Raw genomic sequence first — 13747 nt, 5'->3', positions numbered from 1 at the left:
GGGGCATGTATTATACATTGGTTGCGGGCACATCCCCGGTAGGGGGTGGGCAAGAGGCAGCTGGTTGATGTTTCTCTCTCATCGACGTTTCTAGCTCTCTATCTCTCTCCCTTCCTCTCTGTAAAAAATCAATAAAATATATTTTTTTAAAAAGAATAAAGAGTATATCTTCTTCAGTTATTTCATTTATTTTTATACCTTTAAATATATATATATTTTACTGATTTTTTCAGAGAAGAAAGGAAAGGGATAGGGAGCTAGAAACATTGATGAGAGAGAAACATCTATCAGCTGCCTCCTGCACACCCCCTACTGGGAATGTGCCCACAACCAAGATACGTGCTCTTGACTGGAATCAAATCTGGTACCCTTCAGTCTGCAGGCTGATGCTCTATTCACTGAGCCAAACCGGTTTTGGCGTATTTTTTATACCTATTTTTTTGTTTTCCTGTCTTTCGTGGGGATTCTTCTATGGTTATTTTAAATGGTATAAACCATAAGTTCAGAATAGAAAAAATTTAATAAAAAAGTAGATGTATCTTAGCATTTAAAGTAAAATATTTTCATTATTCATTAAACAAATATCTATGAACTTCCTACTAGATACAGGCATTTTTTCAGACAGGGGGAACACAGTAAACAAGTTCTCTGCCTTCTGGAGCTTGCATTAAGATGGGAGAACAGCCCTAGCTGGCTTGGCTCAGTGGATAGAGTATTGGCCTGCAGACTGAAGAATCTCGGGTTTGATTCCAGCCAAGGGCACATGAGTGGGTTGTGGGTCTAATCCTCCGTAAGGGGTGTGCAGGAGGCAGCTGATCTGTGGTTCTCTCTCATCATTGATGCTTCTATCTCTTTCCCTGCCTCCCTTCTTCTCTAAAATCAATAAAAATATATATTTTTTAAAAAGATGGGAGGATGTAACAATCAACAGAAATAAGGAGAGGGTGATTAAGTAATAGAATATTTCATCTTAGCTAGTTATATGTATGATGAAGAAAAAATACAAATTTGGATACTTTTTTGTTAAAGCTTTAAAAAACATTTTTTTTCTTGATTTCAGAGAGAAAAGGAGAGGGAGAGAGATAGAAACATCAATGATGAGAGAGAATCATTGATCGGCTGCCTCCTGCACTCTTCCTACTGGGGATTGAACCCACAACCCAGGCTTATGCCCTCGACCAGAATGGAACCTGCAACCCTTCAGTCCCCAGGCCAACAGCCTATCCATGGAGCCAAGCCGGCTAGGGCAAGGCTTTATTTTTTTATAAATAGTGAAACATTCCTTTGTAAGTGAATCTTCAGTGAAAAATGCGCTGAGTGTGTGTGGGAAAGAAAGACTAGCCTGGATATTTATTGATATGAAAAGATCTTTAGATTACATTATTAAATGAAAAATGGGAGTTGCAAAACAATAAGGTATGGGGACCTCAATTTTAGGAATATGTAGGCCTATTATACCAAAAAAAGAAAGTTGAGAAATAGATAACACTAAAACAAAATGAGACCATTTGAATTTGGGATCTATTTTCCAATATCAAGAGGGGGAAAAAAGGGTGGGGGGTAAGGGGACTCACTTAATTCTCTGAGACCATCAAAACATCAGCTTTATCAGATTTTATGGTTAACTGGGAGAGGAATTTTTCCTGATGGCCTGGAGCCAACACTGACAAACATAATTGACAGGGTGATAATTAACGCGAGATCTCTGGTTTGCTTTAATGTGCTTGCTGCCCTGCCTGCTTCTGTGGTCAGAATTTCATACTACCTGCAGCAACGCTTTGCACATAGTAGAGACTACATAATCATTTGCTGTGAGCTGGCAGGAAGGAATGTATGAGCTTACTGTGAAATGGAAAACAGATGTGACCACTTTGGAAATGTAATCAAACAGCTTTTGAGGTACTGGGAAGGCGCGTGTTTGCAAACCAGGAAACACCCAACCCCAGGAAGCAGATGCTGGTAGGCTGTTGGTCAAAACATCTTTTTCATAGAAAGCTCTAGGCTCTCTTTCTCTCTCTCTCTCTCTCTTTTTTTTTTTTTTTTTTTTTCTTTTTTACTTCGGTGACTTTTAAAATTTTTCTAATCTGTCTAGGGAATTTATTTCTAAAATGACATTCTGAGCCACTGCCTCCATTCACAGCAAGCTGGGTTTTGCGATAATTGCCTTTGATGTCTGTTCTGTGGCCTTTCTTCCTCCCCTAACCTCTGTCGCTGTCAATTACCCTGGGAGGCCGCCCACACAATGGAGACTATTGCCTCAGTAACAGCTGTATCAGCACGACGGCTGAAGCCTGCACAGAGAGCTCAGCCTGCTTCCAAGGGTTTGCTCACACTAAAACAGACGATTTTCCTTTCGACGGGGTATGCCCAGGGTCACGTGGTTTTGAGCAGCAGTTACATCTCAGAGCTCCACTGGATCCTAAGCTGCCTGTACTGTAGGCAAATTGATTCTTTTTTTTTTTTAAATTGATTTCAGAGATGATGGGAGAGGGAGAGAAAGATAGAAACATCAAAGATGAGAGAGAATCATTGACCAGCTGCCTCCTGCACACACCATAATGGCGATGGAGCCTGCAAACCGGGCATATGCCCCAACTGGGAATTGAACTGTGACCTCTTGGTTCATAGGTCTACGCTCAGTGACTGAGCCACGCCTGCCAGAATCGAACCCAGGACCCTTCAGTCCGCAGGCTGATGCTCTATCCACTGAGCCAAACCTGTTTCGGCTCAAATTGATTCTTAATAGTTCGAGGTTGCAGCTGACAAATTCAGAGGACAGGTAGAAAGAGGAGGAGATCTTGGCTATGACGATGGCACTGCCCTAGAGGTTGTCTTCCATAAACCATTTCTACCTCCCACACCTAGAAACCTTTCCTTATAGGATTAGGGTATTTTAGGCAGTGCCAGAAAAAAACTTTTAGTGAGTAAAAGTTATGGACTGTACAGATCCATTTAATCGTATCTCCTTTAAGAGGTATTATCAGTCGCACTTTACTGATGAGAAAAATGAGGCTTCCTTAGGGTCTAATCTCTGATCTCTTGACTCAAGGAGCTTTGAGGGAGGGGTGGGGGGGATGGGACTCAAGATTACTGGCTTATTTGGGGCAGAATGCTCAGTAAATGGCATCAGGACTTTGCTTCATAGGGATGGGCCTAACATAGTCTAATCCAACATATGAGTTGAATTAGGTTGGAGGAAAATGCTCACATTTAATGCATCCTGATTCGGGGGAAATAACTGAAATTTGAAGACTATTGGAAGTATTATACCTCATTATGAACGTCTTACCAGTTTAACAGGTGTCCTGATTCCCAGCCCATCTCACCTCGATGGTTAGCAAGGACCAGAGGCGCCTTTTTCAGACCCTCGCTCTCCAGGTTTTCCCTGTTGGCCGTTTCCCAGTAAGGTACATTAAAGATGCCAGCCATACTGGATAAAGTCATACTTTGGGTTTCCACTGCCTTCCAGAATCATTACATTTCAGATATGACAAAACAGTGAAAGTTATGCCCATCGTCATGAACTCAATGTCTTTCTGAGCCCAGTCTTAACAATCTTTAAAATCAACATGTTGTTGGCCCTGGTTGAGTAGCTCAGTTGGTTAGAGCATCTTCTTAATACCCCAAGATTGCAGGTTCAATCCCTGGTCAGGACACGTACAAGTACCAACCAATGCATGAATAAGCAAGTAAAGCAAGAAATCAATGTTTTTCTATCTCTGTCTAAAAATCAATACATAAAAATAAATAAAATTAACAAATTGTTTCCAACAAATGATATTCAAGTCAAATGTCCTTTCAAACCTGACTGTAGGTAGAAGTGGTTTTAAAATTTCTATGTAGCCAAGAAGTTCACAGAGAGTAAAAGGTAGTTTCTCATTTAAAAAAAAAAAAATTTTAATGTGGGCTAGTGGAAGAACATATTGTCATAGAGAATAATAAATTGTCTACAAACTATGTAAGACGTGTTCTTTACAAATAGAAAAAAAATTTTAATGACTATAATTGATTCTGGAAGGAAAAAATATATATGGCAAGAGAAGTCATTTAACCTCTTCTATTGGACCTATGTCATTGGACATGACTTTGTCCCAGGCCAAGTCTAAAATACTGTGTCCTTTCCATGGTCTTTCTTTAAATCAAACTTATCACCATGAGATTCCAGCTGTATGAGAAAAGTTGAACACTTAAAAGGAGCTGAGCCCTAGTTGGTTTGGGGACTAACGGGTCCTGGGTTCAATTCCAGTCAAGGACACGTGCCCAGGTTTCAGGCTAGATCCTCAGTAGGGGACAAGCAGGAAACAGCAGAGTAATGATTCTCTCTCACTGTTGATGTTTCTATCTCTCTCTCCCTCTCCCTTCCTCTCGGAAATAAATAAATAAATAAATATAAAAAGGAAATATTTTTTTAAAAGGGAGCTGAAACTTTGTAGCAAGTCACTTGAGTAGGTATAATAAATGTCACAATTGGGTCTCAAAAGAACTGTTGGCCCAGAAAGAAGCTCACTACAGACTGATTCATTTGCCTCTCAGCATAACCATTATTGCTTGTCTCATTTTAGATTCTTGTAAGTATATTTCCAGTAGGACATGATCTCACTCATCTAGGGGAAATGGTGAACAACATAGACTGATGAACAAGAACAGACCCAGAGATAAGGAGCCATGGGTCAGAGTGTTGGACCTCAAAGGGAGGGTGGGGATAAAAGGGAGAGATCAACCAAAGGACTTATGTGCACACATATGAGCCTAACCAGCGGTCAAGGACAATAGGGGGGTGGAGGCATGGGTGGGGAGGTTGGGGGATTGGAATGAGGGGTTGAGGACAACTATGTGATACCTTAACAATAAAGAAATTTAAAAAATAAAAATAAATGTCAAAATTTTATTTTGAATTTGTAAATATACTTTTGGAAACCATTTATTTACATGGTAGGTTTAGTTTTAATATGTCCTATTTCTTTGCAAAAATTTCTTGGGCCCCAAAAGTCTCCCTAAGCTCCTTTCAGTGCTTCTTAAATTTTAATGTGCATGGGGAGCTTGTCAAAATGCCACTTCAGACTCAGTAGATCTGGGTTGGGCCTCAGAATCTGCATTTTTCACAACATCTCAGGTGATGACAATGTGCTGGTTCATAGACTAAATGAAGCAATACTGTGTTTTTAAAATATTTTTTAAAAATATATTTTTATTGATTTCAGAGAGGAACGGAGAGGGAGAGAGAGAAAGATAGGAACATCAATGATGAGAGAGAATCATTAACCGGCTGCCTCCTGCATGCCTTACACCAGGGATTGAGCCTGCAACTCAGGCATGAGCCCTGACAGGGAATCGAACTCTGAGCTCCTGGTTCCTACTGAGCCATGCCGGCTGGGCCATAAAGCAAGAATTTAGACCATAGAATTCTGAACACTCACTGGAACCAGGTCTCAAAAGCAGGAACCAAATAGGTTAATAAAGGTAGACTTTTCATAAGAGGTCATTTAAGAATGAAAGATATATTAATATTAGGTCTAGTAATAATTAATGTCGTTTTCTAATACTTTTTAAAATCAAATTTATTTAAACAATACAACAAAATTTAATCAACAATATAGTTGCCGTTGTTTTCTACTACTTGTGCCCAACGCTCAGGAAGCATTTTAATCCCTCTGTTGTAAAATTCTTGTGATTTTGATGCAAAAAATTCGGTCAATGCATTTTTGAGGCATTCTTCATTATTAAATTTTTTTCCAAGATGAAAGTTTTGCAAAGAACGAAACAAATGGTAATCAGAAGGGGCAATATCAGGAGAATATGCAGGTTGAGGGAGAACTTCCCATTCCAACTGGCGCAGTTTTTCAGCAGTGATTCTTGCAGTATGCGGTGGTGCGTTATTGTGGTGAAGAATTACGCCCTTCAGATTAATCAGCACGGGTTCTTTTTCTCTTAAAGCTTGGGCTAACCTTTCCAATTGGGCACTATACACTGCACTTGTAATGGTTTGGGTAGATGGTAAAAGTTCATAATGAAGAATTCCTTTAAAATTTCACCAAACACACAACATCACTTTTTTCGCATGCAAGTCAGGTTTTGGCATGGCCTGCGGAGCCTCATTTTTGTCCAACCATTGAGGCCGCCTTTTCAAATTAACATACAGCACCCATTTTTCATCTCCGGTAACAATTTGCTCTAAAAACGGCAAACGGTTTTGACGAGAGAGGAGCGAACTGCAAATCGTGACTCTTTGATTATGGTTGTTGTCGGTCAACTCATGAGGAACCCATTTTCCAAACTTTTGGACTTTGCCAAGTGCACGCAATTGATTGGAAATTGTTTTTTGGGAACAATTTAAAGTTGTTGCAAGCTCTTGTTGGGTAATTTGAGGATTTTGCACCAAAAGAGCTTGAAGAGCTTCTTGATCAAAATTGGACACACGACCTCGACCACTCTTGTCATCTAACGAAAAATTTCCCTCGCGAAATTTCTCAAACCAACGCTGGCATTTTCTGGCGCTAACTGCATCTTGACCAAGAGCAGTACAGATGTTTTTTGCAGCCTCACTTGCTTTTCTTCCTAATTGGAACTCATAAAGCATGCAGTGCCGAATATGCTCTTCATCCGCCATCTTCTTAGCCCTAGTTTTGCAACAAAAACCAAACCAAACACAAACTTTTTCAAGCAAAACTTGTTAATTGCACTTCACACGTTCTGTAGATACCACGTGTTTGAAGGTTATGTCAATACAAGTCAACGCCAAGCAAGATTTTAAACGAATGTTTTAAAACGACATTAATTATTACTAGACCCGATAGAAACTATCCCTAAAACTGGACTTTTTGAGGCCTTTACGATGGAGAAACATTGACAGGTTTTAAATAAAAAGGGATTTGGTCAAATTGGCTTATTATCACTCCTTTCCTACTAAGTAAGCACTAAACTTTGGTCCCAGAGTAGATATGAACAATACACAAGCCACCACTGGAGAAAGTAGCTACCCTGTTTCCCCGAAAATAATACTGTGTCTTATATTAATTTTTGCTCCCAAAGATGCCCTAGGTCTTATTTTCAGGGGATGTCTTATTTTTCCATGAAGAAGAATACAGTACACATTTATTGTTAAATGAAAATAAAGGAAATTTATTATCTGTATACGGTATGGTAGTACGGTAGTTGTCAACACAAACCAGAAACTGTGAATCCTACAGTATCAAGAATTTACTCATTTATTCAATGACAATCATGTCATCATCTTCTGGAACATCATTATAATAATCCAATTCCTGAATTTCCTGGTGAATTTCTTGCTACTCCATTTTTTTCAAAATCAGTGGACCAAATCTCTCATGTTTAGACTGGGGGGGGGGGCTTATTTTGGGGGAGATGCCTTATATTTCACTCAGAAGGAAACCTATAAGTAGGTCTTATTTTCGGAGGATGTCTTATTTTCGGGGAAACAAGGTAGATAAGAGAACAACAAAGCCTAGACAAGTCCTGATCTCTCCATCTCCCTCCTGCCCTTGCTGTCCTTAAGTGCAAGTTAACATCAAGAAATTCCATCGAGCAGAAGATAGGAGGTACAGTTTTTGCTCAAAATATAGATGATCTCAAAGCTGCAAACTCCCAGGCCTTTACAGTTTTGCAGAATTCAAGAAAAATTCTTTAAGGATGCTTTCCGGCTTCCATAACAAAATGCAACATCTGTTCTCTGATTCTTTCTGAACTTTGGCTTCTTTGTAAAATGTAGTATATCCTCACAGGTCATCATGAGAAAAAAAAAAATCATGGAGTCCAGATACAGATCAAGTCACCTCAATAGGGATTTCTCCTGGGCCTTTACTAGGCCAAGCAACTCCTCTGGGTTCTCATCATCTATATTCATGCTTCAATCATGACACTTAATACCTTGTATTTATGTCTCTTTAATAATTTTCTTTTTAAATTTTTTATTTATTTCCCTGACAGGTTTGGCTCAATGGATAGAATGTTGGCCTATGGACTGAAGAATCCCAGGTTCGATTCTGGTCAAGGGCATGTACCTTGGTTGCAGGCACATCCTCAGTAGGGGGTGTGGAGGAGGCAGCTGATCAATGTTTCTAAATCCCTATCCTTCTCCCTTCCTCTCTGTAAAAAATAAATAGAATATATTTTAAATTTTTTTAATTTATTTATTGGCTTTAGAGAGAGAAAAAGAGACACCTCAGTTTGTTGTTCCACTTAGTATTTATGCATTGACTGGTTGATTCTTGTAGTTGCCCTGACTGGGGATCATATCTGCAACCTTGATATACTGGATGATGCTCTAACCAACTAAGCTACCTGGTCAGGGCAATAATTTTCTTACTTAAACTAACTCCTTGGAAATGATAATAATAAAGGTAACATTTAGTGAGCACTTGCTCTGTGCCAGGCATTTTCTGTAAGACTTTTTATCTCTATAGTAGTCTATGAATTAGGCGCTATTGTCTCTAATCATTTTACAGATGAAGAAACTGAGACTCGGAATTGTAGTAAGTGCCTAAGTGAGAAACTGTCACAGCCTAAGGAGACATGATGGCTAAATGTAATGTGGTTAGGATTCTGGAACAGAAAAAGGACAATAGGTAAAAACTAAAGAAATCTCAGTGGACTATTCACTATGAACTTCAATTCATAAAGATATATAATAATTAATGAACCCATAATGGTTCATTAACTGTAACAAATGTGCATTTTAATATAAAATGTTAATAATAGAGAAAACTATGTTTTGGGGGAAGAGGTCTATATGAATTCTGTCCTATCTATTCAATTTTTCTGTAAATCTAAGAATGTTCTTAAAAAAATAAAGTCTAGAAACAATTTTAAATGCTTTCACTGTAAAAAAAAAAAAACCACAAAAGTTATTTGCTATAAACACTGAGAAAGCAAAACACACACACACACACAAAAAAAAAACAAAAAAAAAAACAGGATGTTTGTCGTTAGAGTCTATAAAACTCCCAAGAAAAGGCTCTCCTGAAGAAATCAGACACAAGATGAAACTTAGAACTTGAAAAGGAGTTGGCCAAGAAAAGAGAAAGTCAGGATCCTTCTAGGCAAAGGTCACAGGGAATTCTAAAAATGTGAGAAAATTAAAAACAAGTTCTGTGTGGCTACAAGAGCCCTAGGCAATTGCCTCAGATAAGCCTTGGATTCCCATAGCAAGTTAAGGATTTTTAAGATTATTTATAAAGCCAAAGGAGAACCATTCATTCAATAATCAATATTATCAGCTACTAGTGTATTAGGGGAAGCTCTGCTAAGCACTGGTCCTAAGACAATGAACAACACAATAAAATCTCTGCCCTCAGGAAGCCCCGTGACTGGAAAGGGTAGGAGAGGGTTGAGAGAAGATGGAGGGGAAGGATTGAGCCCTGAAGGGCCTTACTCAGCAATAGAGGTTTTGAGGCAAGGCATGGCTTGACCTTTGGCATTATTTATAAAACCTCACTTAGGCTATAAGCTATTCCCCCACCTCAGCCAAAGTGAGCTTTGCAAACATAATCTCAGAGCTGGTTATTGGGCCATAAACTCTCCATTGTTTCTCCTTGCACAGCAATGGAAATCCAAACACCTAAAACACTTAAAGTAAATTAAGCACTAAAGAAATTTTAGCAAAACATGTCCAGCTGGAAAGAAACTATGTCTGATTTGTTATTCAAACAGATTTCTACCGACTGTGTTAAAGTGTGAATAAAAAGAATTCCTCTCCAGACTAAACCAGGCATCTCCAAGGTCACTCTGAAGTGATCTGCTTATGCAGACCAATGTTCTTTAGTTTATCTATTCTACCAATCTCTTAGATCCATTTAGTGACAACCCTCCTAAAAAAAAAAAAAAAAAAAAAAAAAAAAGCTTTTATTGTATTCCTGAAATTCCTGAAGTTGCATACCACAGTACACCAAACATACCAGTTTGCGAAACATCTTAATATCTTCCATACTGACTTTTTTTTATACACCAAGATTTGGCCAGGTTTATGCTTGAGCAAATTTTGCTATAATATTTATAGGAAACACAACCCAGTGAAGATGTTAAGTACATGTATGTCATTTGATTAATATTCTGTAAGATTTTAGTTTTGAGATTGTGTATTTCTGTACTGGCTACTGCTTTCTTTTTTAATGAATTGTCTTCTTTTATTTATTGGTTTTTAAATTTTTTAATTTTCATTTTTTTAGAGAAAGAGAGACATTAATTTGTTATTCCACTTACGTATGCATTCATTGGTTGATTTTGTATGTGCCCTAGTTGGGGATTGAACCTGGAACTTTGGCATATTGGGATGACACTCTAATTAACTGAGCATCCAGCCAGGGCTTTTTGTATCTTCTTACAACTTTGTTTCTGATTAGTTATAAATTACACACACACACACACACACACACACACACACACACACACTATCACAAATTCTAATTTTATTAAACATATAATTATTTAGTATTTAAATTCATATATATAGAAATTAATAAAATAGAAGTAAATTGTAGAACTACCATAAAAAATAATAATAGTCAATGATAGCACTAAAACTCTCTTTGGGTGTGAATGACCCATTTCATTTTGACTTTTTTTTTTTTTAATATATTTTATTGATTTTTGTACAGAGAAGAAGGGAGAGAGATAGTTAGAAACATCAATGAGAGAGAGTCATCGATCAGCTGCCTCTTGCACACCCCCTACTGGGGATATGCCCACAACCAAGGTACATGCCCTTGACCGGAATCAAATCCCGGGCCCTTCAGTCCCCAAGCAGACTATCCATTGAGCCAAACCGGTCCCGGCTCATTTTGACTTTTAATTCAAGATGACTTTATACTTGCTGGCATTAAAAGTGATTATTCTGCCGGGACCGGTTTGGCTCAGTGGATAGAGCGTTGGCCTGCGGACTGAAAGGTCCCGGGTTCAATTCCGGGCAAGGGCATGTACCTTGGTTGCGGGCACATCCCCAGTAGGGGGTGTGCAAGAGGCAGCTGATCGATGACTCTCTCTTATCAATGTTTCTAACTTTCTATCCCTCTCTCTTCATCTCTGTGAAAAATCAATAAAATATATTTAAAAAAAAAAAAAAAAAAAGTGATTATTCTAACCCTAGCTGGTTTGGCTCAGTGGACAGAGCATTGGCCTTCGGATTGAAGGATCCTGTGTTTTATTCCGTTCGAGGGCATATCCCTCGGTTTCAGGCTCTGCATGAGGGATGCAACCAATTGATGTGTCTTTCTCACATCAGTTTTCTCTGTCTCTCTCTCTCTCTTCCATTCTCTTTAAAAATCAATGGGAAAAAATATTTTTGGGTGAGAATTAAAAACAAACAAAAACTGTAAGCAAATAAATGTATTTTTTTTAAAGTAAGTATTCTAAAAAAAAAAGTTTTTATTGAATGTCAACTATAATTTGAAAAAAAGTTATGCTGTCATTTCACAGTTTAAATAAAGAAAAAGTCTACCTCCTTCATTATAATTCCCACTCCCCTCTTTGCAAAACAAAGAGCTTGCCCAGATCATACCTATTTACTAACCCACCTTAGGACCAACAACTGCTCTGCTCACAACCCGTTCTATGAGTGGGAAAACATGGTGACTCCTGACCACAGGTCAAGTTAGTCTGGGGCAGTGGTCGGCAAACTCATTAGTCAACAGAGCCAGTACAACGATTGAAATTTCTTTTGAGAGCCAAATTTTTTATTTTTAAAAATATATATATTTTATTGATTTTTTACAGAGAGGAAGGGAGAGGGATAGAGAGTTAGAAACATCGATGAGAGAGAAACATTGGTCAACTGCCTCCGGCATACCCCCTATTGGGGATGTGCCTGCAACCAAGGTACATGCCCTTGACTGGAATCGGACCTGGAACCTTTGAGTCTGCAGGCCGATGCTCTATCCACTGAGCCAAACTGGTTAGGTCAAGAGCCAAATTTTTTAAAAGTAAACTTCTTCTAAAGCCACTTCTTCAAAATAGACTTGCCCAGGCCATGGTATTTTGTGGAAGAGCCACACTCAAGGGACCAAAGAGCCACAGTTTGACGACCACGGGTATGGGGCAAAACAAGTGGGAATGTCAGCATCTGAACATTCCTAAAAGGTCACTGAGCTGGTTCCTTACTGCACCCTCCCCACAGGCACAGCTCTATCAGAGGCTCATTGAATGGATTTCCTCCACAAAGCCACTCTCTTCTCCAGTAGACACCGGCTTAGGGGCCCTTTAGTGGATCCCATTGGCTGTTCTCCCATCCTAGCATTTCTAGAAATGCATTGTCCCGTTTCCCTTACTTTTCAGTCTGTTCTCCCCACTAAACTGTGACCTTTTTTTTTTTTTTTTTTTTTTTTTTTTTTTTAATCTCTAAGGCCTAGCAAGGAACTTGTTGCTTGTCCACAAATATTTATTTGAATGCCTATTTTGTGTCAGGCACTGTGCTAAGATGTTGGAATTACAATGATGACCAAGGTAGAGGAAAAAAGATACTATGGAATTTATAGTTTGGTAAGGGAGATCAGTTGTTACATAAATATATAAGTAATGAATTCATTAAAATAGTGTTTGGGGCCATTGCATCCAAACACCAGGTGCTAACAGAGCACATACAGGCTTAGTAGGACTGGATCTGGTGAAGGATGTGATCTTTAAGTGGATTCCTGAAGAGTGAGAACAAGTTGCCGAGCAGAGTTGGTCTGTGTTGGGAAGGGGACGGGTGCCGAATTGGAATAAGGCACTGGGGGAGCCTGACACTGGAAATGGCCATTTTGGTGCAGTTGGTGAAAGAAGGGCCTCAGCCCGTAGGCGCCTCCTGATAGGCCTGGCAAAGCAGCTTGAACACTGCCCAGAAAGTTGGATTTGTAAAGCCACTCGAAGAAGAATGGAATGTAGAGGAACAGGAAAGGACAACAGGAGATTAAAACAGGAGATAACGGGATCTTGTTGAGTGTAAGTTGACTGAGTGACTAAACTTTAGAATCTAAGTTTGGAATATCAGACCTGGAAGTCCCCAGAAATTCCATCTAGGTTTTATATCTCAGTTAACAAGGAAATTGAGTCCCAGGTGGCACTATAAATTATTCAATGCTACATAGCTTAGTCATGGCAAGACTAGGACTACAAACCAGTTGTGACTTCTGTCTCTTTCCACCATTTCTCATTGACCATTTTATGTGAAGCAGGTTTTTTAATTTTTAAAAAGTCATGCTTTACCCCTTGCCGATGTGGCTCAGTTGATTGAGCGTCTTCCTGTGTAGCAAAAAGTTGACCAGTTTGATTCATTGTCAGGGTACATGCTCAAGTTTTTATCGGCCTTTTTTAGGATATTGTTGAATAACTTTATAACTGTAGTTTTGAACTCAATGTCCAATCTTTTCTTTTCCTCCATTTCCTTCATTTGTGTCCTTCCTCTTGTCTGCATTTTAGTTGTTTCCCTGATTTGATGGAATGGTTTTGTGTGCTAGGTGTTCTGGTAGAGCCCAGTAGCACAGCCTTCTTAGTTACCTGCGGTGGACAGTCTTGGTGTAGCCCTTTGTGGGCTGTGTGTGCAGTCTTGTTGTTAAGCTTTGTTTATTGTTGGTATCACTGGGAAGAGTTGATCTCCAAGCCAATTGGCTGTGAGGATCAGCAGTGTCTCAGCTAGGAGGGTTTCCGTACTCTGCTTGAATGGGGCGGGGTCTCAGGGTGGCGCAGACAATCTTTGGTTCCCTGTCAGTCTTGCTTTAGAAAAGTCCTGTTCATGGTGAGTTTCGGAAGATTGGTTGCAGGA

This window comes from Pipistrellus kuhlii, unplaced genomic scaffold, assembly GCF_014108245.1.
Source record: "Pipistrellus kuhlii isolate mPipKuh1 unplaced genomic scaffold, mPipKuh1.p scaffold_m20_p_1, whole genome shotgun sequence".
NCBI classification, from domain to species: Eukaryota; Metazoa; Chordata; class Mammalia; order Chiroptera; family Vespertilionidae; genus Pipistrellus; species Pipistrellus kuhlii.
The sequence above is the reverse complement of the archived record's forward strand: the minus strand, read 5'-3'. Positions refer to the sequence as shown.